Source organism: Lactuca sativa, chromosome 9 (assembly GCF_002870075.4).
Source record: "Lactuca sativa cultivar Salinas chromosome 9, Lsat_Salinas_v11, whole genome shotgun sequence".
Taxonomy (NCBI): Eukaryota; Viridiplantae; Streptophyta; class Magnoliopsida; order Asterales; family Asteraceae; genus Lactuca; species Lactuca sativa.
In genome coordinates, this window is record NC_056631.2 from 106,697,104 (window position 1) to 106,716,586 (window position 19,483).

At 34.1% G+C, this 19,483-nt stretch overlaps 2 long non-coding RNA genes across 2 annotated transcripts; one reads left to right on the forward strand and one right to left on the reverse strand.

Moving 5' to 3' along the window:
- Nucleotides 1–15,631: 15,631 nt before the first annotated feature.
- On the reverse strand, nucleotides 15,632–15,996 carry LOC111905565 (uncharacterized). The gene is made up of 2 exons (XR_002854935.3): nucleotides 15,863–15,996; nucleotides 15,632–15,784 (listed from the first exon to the last, which is right to left on the reverse strand). It is a non-coding gene; the product is annotated as an uncharacterized LOC111905565 (long non-coding RNA).
- Nucleotides 15,997–16,954: 958 nt separating this feature from the next.
- LOC122195990 (uncharacterized) lies at nucleotides 16,955–17,451 on the forward strand. Its single transcript, XR_006187171.2, has 2 exons — nucleotides 16,955–17,089; nucleotides 17,175–17,451. It is a non-coding gene; the product is annotated as an uncharacterized LOC122195990 (long non-coding RNA).
- The last annotated feature ends 2,032 nt before the right edge of the window (nucleotides 17,452–19,483 follow it).

Sequence of the window (19,483 nt, forward strand, 5' to 3'; positions counted from 1 at the left end):
ATCATATATTCCTCCATTCTAGATATCATATAAGATATGATTTCAAATCATTCTCTTTGTACTATATCTCGATTCCCGATTTATGACGACTGACTAATTGAACAAATCAAATTAGCCCTAGCCCGGCCGAGCATTTACGTTTGTCATCACTAAATCATCGAGGGGCCCAAAGATATCGCTTTTATCCTACTTTGGATAAAAGGAACGGATAAACTTTGATACAATGTTTGCTTGCACTCACTCACCGAATCACACACAACAATATGTTTTATAACACCAAGTTACTGGTGCGTTTACATATTATCAATGTGCAACCATTTGCAAGATACAACTCACACATCTCGGTTTCAAGAATATAAGATGTTATCGTCTCACCAATCACTCGTGATGCAATTCATGGAGTGATCCAAGTGAGCGTGGGTTTAATCCAATGCTCAAATCATATTCATAAGCACTCATGAATATTGCAGCAAACATTTGCTTATGTCTAATACCCTTTTAGACAATCCACACACCAATTCACGACAGTCTTCTTTCATATCTACTTCCAACATATGAACGACTGTGGTCCGTTCGAATAATTTGACTGTTCTTTAACCAATTAAATTATTCAGGAAGTCAAAACATGCAAATGTCAAACACAAGAATAATACTAATCCCATATGGCCTCAAACCTTTGAGTATAAATAAAACTCCTTTTATTTATCACCATATCGATTACTCATTATTTGTCGTTTCGGGTAATCAACTTCTTACTTGAATTATTACACTTGTCCTATGCTCTTAGGATGCACACAATGTTTACCTATGGTTCTCACTTTGTGAAATAGACCAAATTGAGCACATTTCCAATCATTCTCATTTCACAACTCCAAATCCTTTTTCCATAAGTGAAAGAATATCAAATTCTTGCTACTTATAGAATATGTTAGATTCTAACATTTTATGCAACGTAATGTCACTGCACTAAAGTCACAATGACTATTGCCAATGAAATTACAAAGTCCTCTATCAGAGATTGTTACAAGACAATTCCTTAGATATGATGTCTCTCACTCAAAGTACATTCCTTTGAACATCCTTTTGCATAAAAGTTTCTAATCTAGTCATAGATTTTTCAATATTCAATTCCCAATATGGACACAATTCCATATTTCCATATGACAACTTATTTTTAATAGAATCTTGTCTATTCGTAATGATGTCGATATGGTCCATCCAATATGGAAACATTTCCATAATTTCCATATGACAACTCATTCTTAATAGAATCTTTTCTATTTATAATAATGTCGATATGGTCCATTCAATACCATGCTTCCAACTACTCATAAGCAACCAATCCTCGTCGAACTTTGGATTATCCTTTGATAGTTGTTTAATTATTTTAGTCAAAACCGATTCTAGTCCCTTTTCCCTCTAAATGCGCTAGACATTTGGAAAATTTTAGAATGGTCAAACATTAAAGTATTTGCAATCGATCCTATACCCGAAGTGTATGGGACACGACGCATAATGTTTTATTTGCTATGTTCTCAAAATTCGAATTGTGAAGAGGAATGCCGTAATCATAATCGAAATTTTAAGAACACACTATGTACCTTTGACTAAATTTATTAACATTTCTCAACCTAATCCTTTAGATTTGAAATGAAGCATAATATTCTCTCCCTTAATTATAGCAAAACAACTTTACAACCCTTACGACTTTGCAAGGTATAACTCTTGTTTTTTATAATTAATATTGCCAACTTGCAATACTTTCCATAATAATCATACAATCATAACTTTTATGCTCCCAATATCATGATGATTACTATAAAACATAACGCTTATGCTCCCACTAGCTTCGACATGTATTCATAAACATCTTAACTTTCAGAAAACAATACCTATTGAATTTATTAAGTCCATGTTTCTAATACTTAATGCTTTGATAACCTTTTATCAAGGCCTTTTGAACATATACACCTTTGCCTTAGATAGTTCATATGTGTGTCTAAACAATTAATACTAATTGCCAAACCTCACAATTCAAATTATGGAAAGGGATACCGTAACCATAATCGAAATTTGAGAATGCAATTTTACAATCACTATCTTCTTAAAATCTTTCTTAGTGAAAGTATTTCCTCACAATCATTTTCATGAAGGAGGAAATCTTATGACACTTAGATTTAAACGGTGTATGTGTTCCTATCCATGTGAATTTGTTAAAACCAAGGTTTACGACAAATTCAAACTCATATGGATCGAACTTTCTTAATCTCGATTTCTTGCCTATGGTAGCATAGCTGCCCACCATGTCTTCCAAGTAGTTAAGCAGCTCACCTTTTCTTATCAATGTACTTTCCATTGATCAAGGTCCTTGCATTTTATGCATTCAAATGATAACTCATAGGAATCATATGCATAATTAACTCAAGTGGAACGGCACAGAAACAAAAATAATGTCAACACGATAGGTTGTAAACCTCAACTCATGTGCTAGTGATGATCGATAAGGTCTATTTGATTTGTTCTTGAAACCTTTCACGACCAATAAGACTCCCACTGACTCCTTGACATATAAGATTCTCTTGTCAACAACCATTTCTTGACAAACAAATATTCAAGAGTTAGTGTAGCTTTTATCAAACACTTCATAAATTGGTCCTAGTTGGTCTTTGTCTTATCCAAGACATCACAACTTTCCACATTTGATGAATGTTATAAACCTTCTTAATACTTATCACTCAATTTCACAATCTTAACTCTAAGACTTGTTTTTGGAATGAAGTATGATTGACTTCTTGATTTAACCATTTCTTCAATTCTTGATTCCTCTTCTTAGACATACAATTGTACTAAGACTCACTTAGAGGATCAATTGAGATATGGTTCTTAATCATTAAGACCTATCATAAAGCATAAAATCTACTCTCCCTTCTTCTTAGAATGGAGAAACTTTTATCTTTATGCCTACTTGATTCTTCTTATTCGTTCTGCTATTGATTTAAACTTTTTCAATCAATTCAGAATTACACTTAATCTTGTAAGTATAATCATATTTACTAAACCTTTAGTAAATCATGACGAATATCTTTGTTACTCCTATGGTGGACTTGATCAACACGCAACTTTGTGTGCTCGATCTCCTAGTCCTTCACTTGACACTTTGTCAATGAATTAGTCTAATTTCCAAAATATGAAATTTCTCATTCATCGTGCAACCAAGTTGCATGATTCCAAGTTTCTGTCCAATTGAAACTTGGGCAATGAGAAACTCTCCCTATTTGGTAAAGTTTCGACTTTCCATAAATAACATAATAAGAACCAAATCCATTATTGTTAATAATAGAAACATTTTAACATCAATCTTTCATACACGCCATTGTAAGGATAATATAAATAATATAAAAATCAAAATTTATTTTATTGCGGAAAAATTTGTCCTTACAATGCAACTCATTGAAAAATTTATGCTAATACATCTTTCTTAGCAATCTAATTCTAACTCTAAGTAGTAGCTCAAGAATCTAATCTTTAAGAAATGCGATCGAAATCCATTCCTTCACGGTTAGATTCTGCTCACTTCTTCCCTTAAGCTTCCTTTCTTTTCTTCGATCCTACAAAACATCAATTGTAATCTTATCACATTATGTATTAAGAATCTAGAATAGAAGCTCAAAAGAGTTAGTTAATGGATTTTACCTATATTAGAGCCATACGTTTCGACTCTCCCATCTCTTAGATCTCTTAGGTAAATCGGGCAGCTTCGTCTCCAATGCCCTTTCTCTTGGGAATAAAAGCAAATTGACTCTTTTGGAGCATGACATGGAACCACTTCAGACATTGCCTTTCTCTTATGATCAAACTTTTCGATCATAGCATGTTTTTCGTTGCTAGTGTCCATATCCATAGAGGTCTTGAAGGCAGATTCACCAATCAACTTTGCTCTTCTATTGCGCCAAACCATTGTTGATTCAGCAGCAATAAGCATATAGGTGAGATCTATAAGGGTCACGTCGCGGTTCATCATATAGTACTCTCTTACGAACTCACTATATGAGTTAGGAAGTGACTGAAGAACCCAATCAACAGCCATTTCCTCACAGACACCGGATTCCAACATTCTTAACCTATCAATGTGTGACTTCATCCCTAGGACGTGTGCACACACCGGCTTTCCTTCTTTATGTTTACTTGCCAAAAGGGCTTGAGTGATCTTGAACTTTTCAAGCCTTCGAACTTGTGGGTTAGGGAGAATAATTGGAGGAGGTGGAGGAAGTGAAGCATGATCTCTCGTTCCTCGATCGAATCGTGGAATATCATCTTTATGTGGAATGCTTGTTCCACGGGATTTGAGAAGACCATAGTTGTCAAACTTTGACATCTACAAAACGGGAGAAAACGAATTTAAGTTAGTTGATTGATTGAGTCCTTAGTAAATCACCCAAATGAGATACTAAGGCTAGGACCCAACACAATATTCTACAACTCGGGAGAGGGATGCCGTAACCCAAATTGCAGAACATTTGAAGGTAAGTGAATGACGATTCACTAATTTCCACCATGAAAAACGAAAAAGAAATTTAAATTTTAAGTCTATGAAAATTCCTAGATCCTTTGAGATTCATTGAACATTTCAATGGCATGTTTAAATCTCGATATGCCCCTCTTGTTTGTGACTGGGATGCCGAGGATCACAAAGAGGGTGTGAATAACCATGCCAACTACATGGTGCCCCCACATGTTATAGTCACCTATTCGATGTGCCGGTAAACCACGCACGCTCCACCGAACTATGACAAACATTGAGTCACCCTTTGCTACCTTTTCTGAGAACCATTTAGTGTGCCGATAAACCACACACGCTCCATTAACGTCTTTGCAAGGGTACAAAGTGTAATTTCATGGAATCAATTCACTTTTGCCTAAGTAACTAAGATTGGGAATTTTATGAAAACATTTAGTTACTTTTATACTTCATTATACGTATAATGGAAGGTTTTGTCCTATCCTACTCGTTCGGCTAACGACCCTCCACTAGTCAAGAGTGCGGTAGGTAAGAGTGGATACCCATTCAATCGCCATTTTATACCCAATTTCCTTAAACACCCCTTATAGACCAGCTTCGTGAACGAGGCCTACTAACGGTAAGACTGACTCTTACTCATACATATATAATGTTAGACTTTTAATGTTATATATAGTATAGGGTATATTTTACACTTTTAAAATACTAGGTGGTCAAATTTAATAATTATACCTTTAATTCAATTAAATTGTAAACCAAAACTTTTATGGATTTATTAAACCTATTTTAATTATACACCTTAATTAATTAATAAAACCATAAGGGAGTGATTTGAACCTTTCAAAACATTACTAGGGTTTTAGATTTTAACATTCCTAATTAAACTTTTAATCAACTTTTAAATTCCAAAACTTGAGGGCAAGTTTTGAAACATTTCAAAACATTAGGGTTTAGAATTTAAATATACATGAAAATTAAACAATTAATCAAAATTTAAATTCCAAAACTTGAGGTCAAGTTTTGAAACCTTTTTCAAAACATTAGGGTTTTAACTATTTAAATTTCAAAACAACAAAACTTTTGGGTTCAAATTTAAACTATAAAACCTAAAGGGGAAAATATGAAAACCTTTTCAAAGCACAAGAATCAAATATCAAATAATCTAAATTAACATTTAATCACATAATTATCCATATTTGATTTATTTAATGATTTCTTGCAAAACAATTTACCAATTTAATCAAAATAATTAATCAATTATCACATAAGGAAAACAAATATTTTATTAATTGATAAATATCTTCAATTAGATCAAGAATATAGTCAAATATATCATAAAATCGGATTTATATTGATCTAATATGATAAGGCAACTATCCTTAAGCAAAAACAGCAAGAAATCCCGGTTTTCCCTCCTTCTGACGAGCCGACTCGCCGAGTCAGGCATGGACTCGGCGAGTCCAGCCTCCAGAACCACAAAAATTGAATTTTTCAATCATATAATGCATCAATACAATAGAAACCAGTCTAGTCTCTGATACCACTGATGGGTTTTGGTCCTAAGAACATCCTATGTGCTCATACAAACCTAATGCTTGGATCTAGGTTTCTCTATTGTACATGCAAGTTATCCAAGACTATAAACCCTAATTCTATCATACAAGTAATCATATTAACATAAGAATGGGTTTAAGATATTACCTTGATTGTTATATAGCAATAACAATCCCAAATCTCCTTGTATTGACTTTAGAAAGCTTAGAGTCACAAATGTCACTCCTCTAATGGTTCACAGACACCATAAGCAAGAGGATGAAGAGGAGAGAGGATGGAGGCTGCCCAAAACGTGTTCTAACCCTAGAAGAGATGTTCCCCACGTTTTTGAGCCTTAAGGGTTCTATATATAGTGAGGCTATTAGGGTTATCTAACAAGGAAACCCTAATTTGGATGCTTAAGCCCTAAGCAACCCATGGACTCCTTTAATTAGGGCCTTGGACGATTCCTTATGGGTTTTTCCATAGAATTCGTCCACTCCTTAATTTAAGACAATCCATGGCCTAAATTGCAATTATCTTATAATTACAATTCCAGTCCCTTAAGTTTAATTAATCTCTTTTAGTCACAAAACTAATTACCAATTAATTCTTGACTAATATTAATTAAACAATATGATTTCTCCTTTAATATATTATTCCCATAATATATTAATAAATCATATTTAATCCTTTCTCTCCATAATTCATCCTATCAAGTTGCTTTGGTGAAGGCAACCCAAAAGGACCATGCACCATCGGGTCAAGTACATACCAAAATAGTTATGGACTTAGACACTAATCCAACATAAATCTCTTACCCTGAGACCACAACCAAACAAGGAACAGGATATAAAGCAGAATCCATCATTCTAGGGCTATGCAATCGTAAGCATATACAACTTTGAAAGCATACACTTAGCAAATAATAGTGTCAACTTCCCCAATGAATATATATTTCTAGTATGGTTAATACATTGGGAAACATTTGCTTGAGATTGGCCGATTTCGTGCATTGCACTCTCCTTTTTACTCAATAAAACCATTTTCAGAAAAATGTAACTTTTGATTCTTTTGAAAAGGTTTACCATTTCCTCAGTTTGATTTCTGACACACTCGAGAGTGTGCCCGAATCCCTCAAACCAAGGCTTTGATACCAACTTGTAACAGTCCAAAAATTACAAATAAAATTTGAATTTTTAAATCGGGAATTTCATTTATAATTGTTTAAAAGAAATCCATTACATCAATTCATAACAAAATATCAGAGTATCCATAACAATAAATGCGGAAAATATTGGAGTGTGAATGGTGCGCCATTAAGCCGGGCATTTCCCCTTAGTACCGAAAGTACCTGAAACACCCAAATAAATTCTAAGCAAAAGCTTAGTGAGTTTCCCAAATAACACATACCAAGCATACAAATGGGCCCAGCCCTGGGGTTCGTACCAACCCAACACAAATATGGGCTCCCGCCCTAGGTTTATTTCAACCCACCAATTCACAGTGAGCCCTGCCCTAGGGTATATAAGTATATTTCAATCCGACTTATCATATTGGGCTCCCGCCCTGGGGTGTATTTCAACCCGGATATAACATATAACACACAACAATTAATATATTGCATAACAAGTAATGGGTTGGCCTTGGTGCCTTCGACTCGTAATACCGAGAAGAGACTCACCTCAATCTGCTGAAAGTAAAATCTGCTCAGCTACCAATCCAAAATCTCACATTGTAAAGATATAAAATTACCCTAATTAGGATTATGACAAAAACCCGAATAAGGGTCCAAAATCCTATGTCCAAACTCCTCCACTAAGCCCCAAAAGTCTTTCTTCCTAAGTAGGCCTACATCCAAGGTCCAAAATAATAATGGGCCATAAGGCTCAATAGGCCCAACCTTGACACCCGTGGCCTAAAAATAAATTTCAAGGCCCAATTACCCTAATCGATCTAGGCCCAAGGCTAAGTAGGGCCAAAATGGCTCAAAAGCCCAACACCCACTGGAGGCGTACGCCTAGCGTACAACCTCAGTATGCTTAGCATACAAGGTTTTGTGGTGGTACGCATAGCGTACAAGATAGTACGCCCAGCGTATAAGTAGCTTATGCATGAACAACCATTAAGTGCTTAATACATAGAAACTCAATCTCCAAAACCATATCTAAGTCGATTAAGAGGTCCTAGGGCATAAAGTTGGCAACTTTATGCCCTTTCATGCCACACGGGAACCCAACACCTCATTTAACCCATTAAGACCCCTTTTAAGACCTTAACTTCATGCATAGAGTCTTAACAATCATCTAGCTAGCATTTTTATGCTTTCAACATGCCCAAAGAGCTTAGTTCTAACATCTCAACCCTTTGGAGTTGCCCAAATTCGCAAGAGAGGATTCATAGACCAAGAAAGGACTTAAAACCAAACCCTAACTCAAACTAGCAAAAACAATAGCAAGGTATGAGCTTTTTACCTCCACAAGCTCCCCATGATGCTCTAGATTCAGGATCCAAAATCTCTTCCCACATTCAAGGCTTGCTCACTACTTCCTTTTCCTTGATAAAACACCAAAAAGGGGGTATTTTAGGCACTTTCAAGCTCAAGAATCACTCACAAAGGAATTAGGATTTTAGAGACGTTTGAAAGGAATGGAGGCTAGTAAGGAAGGGGGTCCAAGGTCATAAATGAGCTTAAATAGATCACAAGCCCGATAATTACAGTTTTTGACCTCGACCTCGTACGCCCCCCATCTGAGCTTATACTCCCAGCATACGAGCCTTAGCCACCCGATGCATCCACTTGTGTACGCTAAGCGTACACACATGTATGCCCAGTGTACGAAGGGTCCTCAATTTCCAAAAATTAAATACATCAAGGGTTAAATGAAATACCTGGATTTTTGAATGTTACAAAACATAAGCATAACAAAATATTACAAGTCTTATAGTAATTAAAATAGTGGCCTAATACTCCTTGAATCTCTCAAGAGAATGCATCTTTAATATCACTACCTATGATACAATAAACTGAATGGGTCAGGTTAGGAAACATGGTGAGTATATAGGGTTTTCAACCCACAATATTACAATCAATATTTTAATCATCAAACAATCAACCCAATTTCCCATCCCCATTATATTCTTTATTCTTAAGGATCTTCCCTAAGGATCGTCTATGTTGACTGTACTAGTTCAAGGATTCATCCATGATACTTGTCAGAATGTCAGTAGTTATCATTCTACATTTATTCCTAAAGATATGTCCTAAGGAATAGGCACGAAGTCCATTACTACCACGATTTATCTTATAGGCCCTAAGTCCATAGTTGCCAATGTTAGTCACTAATTCCATAGTTTTCAATGCTATTTATTAGGCACTAAGTCCATAGCTACTAATGTTATCTATTAGGCACTAAGGCTATAGTTGTCGATGTTTATCTAATAGGCACTAAGTCCATAATTGTTAGGGTTTATGTTCTTTATTGACAATATTATTTTAGGGAGTCCACCCACAATACATGTCAATCGGTTTTTAGAGAACATTTGATGAACACATGGTTCACAAACACCTACAATTTCCGAGCATGCTAGCATCCCACTAGATTGTCTAGAATAGTTCGTGGTTATCATATATAATCTACTAGATGACGTCATCTTAAAAGTCAAGGTCTCTCATTATCTATTTCATCTTTCATCTATTATCATTTATATCATCTTTCATCTCTCATCATCAACATCATCTTTCATCTACCTATCTTTACCCAATATATTTATAGATATAAAGATACATATACAGTTTAAATCAAGCAAAACATGTATAAATCATTCATCTAGCATAGATATCTGGAACACAGATAATAAGCACATGTAGCATGCAATAATATTAAATACTTCATATATATGTGTAAGATGAAAGTAACTATGCACTCACTTGTTAAAGTGACAACTTGAAACTCGGACAACACTGTGCTTCTAGCAACTGTCTTTTCCTTTGACGTAACCTAGTATTATTATCATTAATTCAAAGTCTATTGATCTGTAACTGATAAGGGATATCCAGGTAGGATCATATCGGAGGTAGGATCTGTTTGATATAGAAAGTATACCATTTGGAAATCCCACTTTAAACACCTCACTAAATCCAGCCTAGACATCATCCCTATAAGTATATAAAGAAATATAATGACTTGGAATCACTGATAAATCTTGTTTATAGGTTCATAATAATGATAATAAACTTAAACAAAAGTTACACTTAATGCACAATAAGCATAACTCAACTTACAGGTGGTTTAGCGAAAAACAAGACTTTACGCTGGCAGAACTTCTAAACCAAAAGCTCTATTTCTCAAGGCTTTATGGAGCTTCACTACTAACACTTAGGAAGTGCTATAGAAAGGCATTGAGGTGTTAGGTTGGGGGGATACAATAAAATGGAAATGTGTGAAGAAAATAGTGAAATTTAGCTTCTATTTATAAGCTGCCAGGAGCCCAGTACGTTGGGTGTACTAGGGGCCACATGTCAGCATCAGATTGCAAGCCTTGGGGACGAAGGAGTGTGCCAGATCACGACACGTGTCGCCCTCTTGTTAATCCAAAAATTAATTATCTTGTAAAATCCATAACTTTTGCATATCATCTCTGTTTTTTACATTCTTTATACCCACGCATAGCTATCGACGACATCTACAACTTTCGTTTAGACTCCTTCGGCTAATTTTGAATTTATTTTTAAAGTTATATTTTAACAATATAAGATAGTTAAAGTCCATTAAAAATTCATAAATTTGTCATCCGACCTCCGTTTTTGGTTGTCTTTATATCGTTGAGCTCCTGAATGAGATCTTTAATTCTCATTTAGATTGTGTCAGCTAATAATCGATCGATATAAAATTCGATTTTCGAGTATATATACTGATACGCTGAATCTTAGAAAAAAACATAACTTCCACAAATGAAGTCTAATTTGTATGTTCTCTATATATACACGTTATCGGTTTAATGACTACTACGAATTTTGTTTATATTACTAAGGCTAAAAAGTAATTTATCAAAAAATTTCTTTTTACAATACGTAGAGTCGTGTCGGTTTATTCGTGAAACTTCAACGGGTCATAACTTCTTTCTATAAATCGGATTTTAGCTTTCTTTATACGTACAGAATCCTTGTGACATATAATATAACTTCAGTTAAGATTATTTATTCTAAATAATCTTCTATCAAAAAGTCATTTTTAACGCTTATTATCTCCAAATTGACTAACCTTAATCTGCGGGTATTACAATTATCTCCCCCTTAGGATGATTATGTCCCGAAATCATTAACAAAACAGGGTTTGTATAATGGATCCATATGTTACCTTTCCATCCTAGGTGGTAATTGTAATTATTATGCCCCTTTGAATGAGTATCTAAGTCTAGGACTTCTTTACTGTTGGCGGTGCTCAATCTTGCACCCGCTCTTTATCACATGTTGGACTTTTGATCGTAACCTTCGAGTTACAAACTCGATCCTTATTGGATACTCTTGCTCCTTGTTAAACAGACTTAGCTTATGATAAGTTCTTTGCTTTGATTACTATAACAGACCGATGGGTTATGTTCTAATAACCTCTCATCATATGATGCAACGCTTAGACTCAAGTCTTTTTTAGGAAGATTCAAGAATGGAAGATACATTCCTTCATGTTCTAATGTGGTATAACGAGATTCTAGCATGTAGAACTTCTAGGTACAAGCTTCTTACTTTCACGGTGATTTCGATACTTCTATTAATCGCTTCGATTATCTTTCACTTTAATCTTCATACATATCTTAGCTGGACTCGATTTGATATGACCATTAGGTTCAAAATAACAATCATCTTCTTGGTCATTACCAAAATGATGGTAACGACATACATGAACAAAAAGGAATCAGTTACTATCTCCTTGGTAACCTTGTGACTTTCCCTGATCCAAGTGTGAGTCCTGTGCTTTCAATAGTATAAGCCTCTACTACCTACTCATACTCGTCCCAATAATTGCCTCACAGTCCCCAAGTTCTTATTTCCTAACATCACAAAACAATTTAACACATACAAATGTGTCTAAATAATCTTAAAATTTTCCTTGGACTCTACTAGGACTTCTTCTGTGCATATCTTTAACAATAATTCTGCTTCAACTCAATTGGTGATGGAAATTCCAGATGATAGGACAACTTTTAGAATTACACCAATCGTACTATCATCCTGCCAATCAAGGACGTACATTCGGACGTATCTTACTCCTCTATATACTGTTGTTTTATTAGACATTTTCTAAAGATTGCCTACTGGTTGGATCTATCTAAGTAGCTTAGTCATATTCATAGGACCTTCCATGTTTCTCGGTTTTGAAAGTGTTTGGTTGATTATTCGGCGATTCTTCTGTTGGAATAAATTCAGGTCAATGAGCGCATGAATTATATAGAGAGGCCAATAGCTATTTTGGATAGGAAGACAAAGGCTTTACGCAACAAGGTAGTGCCCTTAGTCAAGATTCAGTGGTAGCATCGGAATGGTTCCGAGTGAACCTAGGAGCCCAATTCGGAGATGCATGAGCACTAACCAAATCTATTTGCAGCTGAGGATTTTGAAAAAAAAATCTAGTTCAAATTTCAAAGCATCTTTTTTAAGTTATCAGTTAAAATTTTAAAAATGAAATCCCTGGACACGACGTGAGCACTTGCGCATCACAACGTGATGGTACCCGGGAAGAATGCACATCTCGTTGGGTTCACGACGTGGCCATTTGTTGGTCATAACCTGACAGCCCTTGCATGCCAAAACTCTAATTTTGGGGATTGTCTTCCTATTTAATGGTAATGAGGGCTAGGGTTTGCACACCCTTAGCCTCCATCACGTTCCTTCACCATCAAGAAACCCTAACCCTCCATTTTGATCTTTGAGCTCATTTTTGGTGATTTGAAGCCTTGAAGAAGAAGAGAAGACATTTTGGTGCATCATCTCAGTTAGCAAGCCACTCTCTCATCATCTTGAGTTGTATTAGGACTCTTGTAAGTCCTCAAGTTCTTTCCTTCTTGTGACGCCTTTGTATCCCTTTGTCCCAAATCTAGAATATTAGTGAGCTTTGGGTTCCATGCATGGGATTTGATCGCATTTTCCTTTCATTTTGACCTAGTTGGTGATTAAGACATGCATGTCTAACAAGAAATCATTTTTATGGTATTTTGAGATAGAGAAAGCCTTTTGGAAATTTTGGTTTCTTGGCTTGAATGGTTAACAACTTAAGGCATTAAGTTGTCCAAAGCGTTCCTCACGACATGATGACATGGTCATCACGACGTGACGAGGGGCTATTTTCACGATTGTTATGTATTCACTCTACCACGACATGACCAACTGGTGGTCACGACGTGGCGACCGACTGAATGACTCTTGAGTTTTGGCTTTGACTTTTTTACCAAGTTTGACATTAGGTCAGATATAGGGTTCTGGGTTGTAGCTAAGATTTGGTTTGTTTTTGATGTATAAGTGACATGTAGTGTTGGTTATTAGATCTGTGATTAGTATTGTTATCTTCCAGACTGCGATGTGAGTTTTCTCACTATACTTTGTACTGCATTATGTGTCCTTGTATGTAGAATGTTGGTATATTGTAGTGATTTGTTAGATCGGTAGATATGTATGATTACATGTACTTGCAGGTTATTGATTATTGTTAGTGTGGTTTGGGTTGAGGCGCTATGGCTTTATGTTATATTCCAACAAACTCGGGGCAATCCAGTCATGTGTTGTGGGCCCAGGGGCAATCCAGTCTGAGGATTATGGGCCTAGGGGCAATCTAGTATGATGACTATGGGATCGGGGCAATCCAGTTTTATATTGTAGGCCTGGCATGCATGCCTTGTATAGGTATTGTTGTGTGGGGTATTTTAGAAGAATTCACTAAGCTTTGACTTATAATTGTTGATTTCAATGTTTTTAGGTAACTCTAATGATCCGGGCAGGGGAATGTGTGATTATACACATCCTCCTGTTGTTTTATGTTTGAGACATTATCTTGACACTATGATTCTTTTGGACGGATTTGAAAAAAATGTTTGATTATCTGATGATTTTAAGAAATTATCTTTTAAAAATAAAAATAAAAAATTATCATGGTTTTTCGGATGTTACAATATCATTATTTTTTATTTATGTTTTATTTATATTATATTTAATTTATTTTATATTCAATAATAATAACTAGTCAATTAAAATGATATATTTTAATTTATAATTAATTAGTTTTGTTTTATAATTTACATTTTAATTATCTAGTAGAAAAATATAAACAAATTTTTACTTAAATTTTCTAACTTTTAATTTCAAATTAATTTAATATTCTAGTTTTATATATTAATATTATTTTAAAAGAAATATAATAAGATACTGTGACAATCCATTAAATTTTAATAAAATTGAATAGAATATAAAATCACTTTATAAAATCTGTTTAAGAATGATATTTATGATGGGAATTTGACTTCCTTTTGGTTTGATTATTGGTCTGGTGACACACCCCTTGAAGATAAGTTTCCATCTCTGTTCAAATTAGAATCCAAAAAACATTGTTATGTTTTAGTAAGATGTTCCAAAAATGACAGATAATTGAATTGCACTTGGAGTTGGAATAGATCGCCGAGAACCGCAACTAAAAGGGTGGAGCAAGTAGACCGTGTGAAGATGCTTTCATATTCGGCCCTCGGAAGCTTAGGTGACTCTTGGTGCTAGCTTGAGGAACCCTCAGGGTTATTCTCAGTGAGTTTCCGATTAGGGTTATTTAGGGTCCAAAGGTTTGTACTCCACTTGCCTATAAACATTTTCTGGAATAGTTGGGTTCTCATCAGACTCAATTTCTTTAGTTGGAGAGTGGTTCTAAACCATTTGCCTTCCAAAACCGAGTTAGCAAAAAAAAGAGTCAGGTTGACATGAGTTACTTGCGAGACATATGGACTCTGCTACAATCTTGGTGCGATCTAGACTTTTTCAATATTTCTTCTTTGGAGAAGCTCCTATCCATCTCTCATGTTTATTGTCAATCCTCAATTTAAAAAATATGACTCATGCGGTGATCATGTCTGCTCTATGGTCAATTTGGAGAGCTAGAAACAACATGATTTTCAACAAAGTTACTTACTCTCTGGTCCATGTGATTAAATATATAAAGACAATTACATTTCTTTGGGTGAAAAATAGAGGGAAAGGGATCTCCCTAAATTGGGTTTCATGATGTATTTTTCCATTTGTTGTCTCTTAAATCTACATGTAATTATTTTCTCCGTTTTCTTCTAGCCTTTTGCTTTTTGCACTCAGATCGCTATTATGGTTTGATTTTATTGCGTTTTTCGTCCCTTACATACATAAAGTTAGGAACCAAACGTGCAATTTTGATCAAACCATAGGGACGATTTCAGTAATTTACTCTAATAATAATAACAAGTGAATTCGAGATAATCTTCAGTTAGCCATTACCCTTGAACAACCCGATTTTAAAATGAATCCTCACCATATCTCCTAGTGTTTGCCTAAATAAAGCGAAAACCACGATTGGGTTATCCTACAAGAGTGGCAATGTATTTACAATCTTGTAACAAATCAAAGTTTAATGTAAGAAGAAGAGATCGATGATACATTTTACCAAGTAGAAACACACTCTCAACCAGATTTTTCATTGAGGATTGTTGTTGAGCAGGCAGCATTCAAAACTTAAAAAGCAAAAACAACAGAATCAATAAGATTCAAAAAAAAAAATGTGAAATTCAGAAACAAATGGTGGAATCAACCTGCTCCTACACTCTTCCCTATCTTCCATTACCTTCCATCTCCCCCCACACCAAATTACCTTATGACAGTTGGGGTCGATAGTCATCGACTGCACCAACAACAATAATTAACGATAAGAGTATGCAAAACCAACACTTCATATAACATGATGGAATTGTCGAGTGTAGAAAAAAAAAATCAATTTTGATATGCAAGGAAGCAACAAAAAACAAAACCCTGGGATCAACTTCCTGGGTCGACTGAGTTCGTCGCTTTGGTTTTGAAGTGAGAGAAGGCTGAGATCGGTGTTGAATATGAACATTTAGTTGGGTTATCCTAAAAAAGTGAAATAAAGCAATAACCTCAAGAAGTGTAATCGGGTGAGATGAACGCATATATATGGTTTAAATTGAAAAGCAGTTAGGATTGTGGAGTTGGTGGAAGAGCATAGACGCGACGATGGTGGTGGTGACAACAACATTGCCGAGATCGCTAATTCAAAGAGTATCCCGACATTCAAAAGTGTGATCGATGGAAGCGAGTCCGATGATCGATGAAGGGTGAGGCTTTGCACGAAACGAATATTTGGTAGAATATGTAGTGGAGAAGAGGTGATGATTGAAGCCGATGAGATAAGGCGGTGGCGGAATTTAGAACAAAAAAGAAGCAGTTAGTCCGATGAGATAAGGCGGTGGAGGAATCTAGGAAAAGAAGAAACTATTTAATCACCCCTTCACATGCCTTCCTCACTCGATCCCTCCATCTTCCTTTCGATTTTGCTTTTTAGGGTTTTGAATGTTAAGGAATCAAAATCGCTTTATCTGGGTTTATTTGAATTGATACTTGGCTTTGTCTGGCTGCATTCAGTTGGAAAAAGGGATACATGTCTGATCTGATGTCCTGTTCTTGTGATATGCTCTGTTGTTCAACGCTCCTTGGTTTCCCCTTTCATCGGAATCCGTGCACTTGAAGAGTACATACTCACAAAATCTGAAAATCTCTTCTTCTTCTTCATCTTCTCCAAGAAGAGATTTTAGGGGAAACGGAGGAGAGAAATGTTAGCCATGGTTGGAGGTGAAATGGAGAAGGATTTTGATTCTAAGCTAAGCATTCAGAACGTCACAGACAAACATGTCGATCGTAATTCCAATCGATCAACAAACTTCGCATTTAGGGCACCACAAGTGAGTTTCACCATCCACGATTTCGAATTGGGAAAGATCTATGGTTATGGTTCGTATTCGAAGGTTCAGTTTTCTTTCATTTCTCTCGTTGATCTCTAATTCTGAACTTCACCATCTGTTTACAATTGAAATTCGATAATGACATCAGGTAGTGAGAGCACGAAAGAAAGAAAGACACAGGAAAACTTTACGCCTTGAAGATCATGGATAAAAAGTTCATCAAAAAGGAAAACAAAGCTGCGTATGTGAAGTTATGTCATTTGAGGATCGGAAAGAGAGAGCATTCCAATGGAAGAAGGCAATTGAGAAGCTTCAAATCCAGTGATTTCTAATTATTATTTTTAGAATTTTTTTTATACATTCTTTTCATTACTGTAGATTAAATATTAATAGAGTATAATTTATTTTCACAACCAATATTTAAATCTTTGACAACGTTTATGCTTTTTTATTTTTTAGACCAAATTACATGGTCCTCATGGTTGACAAAATCGACCAATTACGGTCCTTATGACGAATTCTTTACACGGATGGTCCCTGTGGTTTCAAAATCTTGCAAAGATGGTCCTTTTGACTAACGGCGTTAACTTTTTCAGTTAAGTCCTATGTGAAATGACATATTTGTCCTTCATGCATAAGGACGCTTTATGTAATATGTTTCTACCATAGGGACCATTTATGTAATTTTCTCTATTGTTTATTATTTTTTTATTTATTTTAATTATATATTTAAGGATTTAGATTTGTTTAAAATTATTGTTTAATATATATACCTGCTAACATTTTTTAACGTTTTGCTCAAATTATTTTTTCTAATCTTTTTGACATTTTCTTCAAGTAAATTCATTAATGTTTTTTATTTTGACGTTTTATTCGAATATTATTTATTTATTTTTTATTTTTTTTGACGTTATGTTCGAATACATTTTTCAACATATAGTATGTTTATATTTGTTAAAGGATTTCATTGCTATTGTAATTATAATTCGTAACTTAATTCACTTTCAATTATGTTTTCATTTTTTTTTTCTTTTATCAGGTTATATAATTATTATTTTTAATGCAAATATTTAACTATATAAGGTTGTATAATTATTATTTTGGTAAACTAATTTATTAACATTTTTTATAAAAAAGTGTAAAATGTTTGTTAAACGTGAATATGATTAATATAGATTAGGTAGACATAGGCTAAGCGGAGACTGTCTCACAACGTTGCCGAGAACGACCAGGTCATTTCACATTGGATTTAAATGTAATTATTTCGAGTTATTTTTTTTTTGTTTTTAGCTGTGTTGTAAAAAATACAACTAGGTCCCGATTAATCTCAGATTAGTCCCTAAACGCTACCTGACCGATTAGACGTCCCTTGCGTTGTGATTTTTTATAACACTGCTAGAAACAAAAAAAAAATTAAATAATTACATTTAAATCCAATGTGAAATGACCTGGTCGTTCTCGGCAACGTTGTGAGGCGGTCTCAGCTTAGCCTATGTCTAACTAATTTATATTAATCATATTCACGTTTAACAAACATTTTACACTTTTTTATAAAAAATGTTAATATATTAGTTTACAAAAATAATAATTATACAACCTTATGTAATTAAATATTTGAATTAAAAAATAATAATTATATAACCTGATAAAAGAAAAAAAAAAATGAAAACATAGTTGAAAGTGAATTAAGTTACGAATTATAATTACAATAGTCGTGAAATCCTTTAACAAATATAAACATACTATATGTTGAAAAATGTATTCGAACATAACGTCAAATAAATAAATAAATAATATTCGAATAAAACGTCAAAATAAAAAATAAAAACATTAATAAATTTACTTGAAGAAAATATCAAAATGATTAGAAAAAATAATTTGAGCAAAACATTAAAAAATGTTAGCATATATATATATATATATATATATATATATATATATATATATATATATATATATATATATATATATATATATATATATATATATATATTAAACAATAAATTTAAACAAATCTAAATCATTAAATGTATAATTAAAATAAATAAAAAAATAATAAATAATAGAGAAAATTACATAAATGGTCCTTGTAGTAGATACATATTACATAAAGCGTCCTTATGCATCTGTATACATATTACATAATTCGTCATCTGTCATTTCACATAGGACTTAACTGAAAAGGTTAACGACAGATTTCACATAGGACTTAACTAAAAAGGTTAACGTCGTTAGTCAAAAGGACCGTCTTTGCAAGATTTTGAAACCGCAGGGACCATCTGTGTAAAGAATTCGTCATAAGGACTATTATTTGGTCGATTTTGTCAACCGGACCATTTATGTAATTTTGTCTATTTTTTAATGTTGCATGTATTAATGATGATGAGCTTTATGAACAAATGTTGTTTTCCTTTTTCATTGTTATATTATTATATATACTCAACATAAAAGTCATAA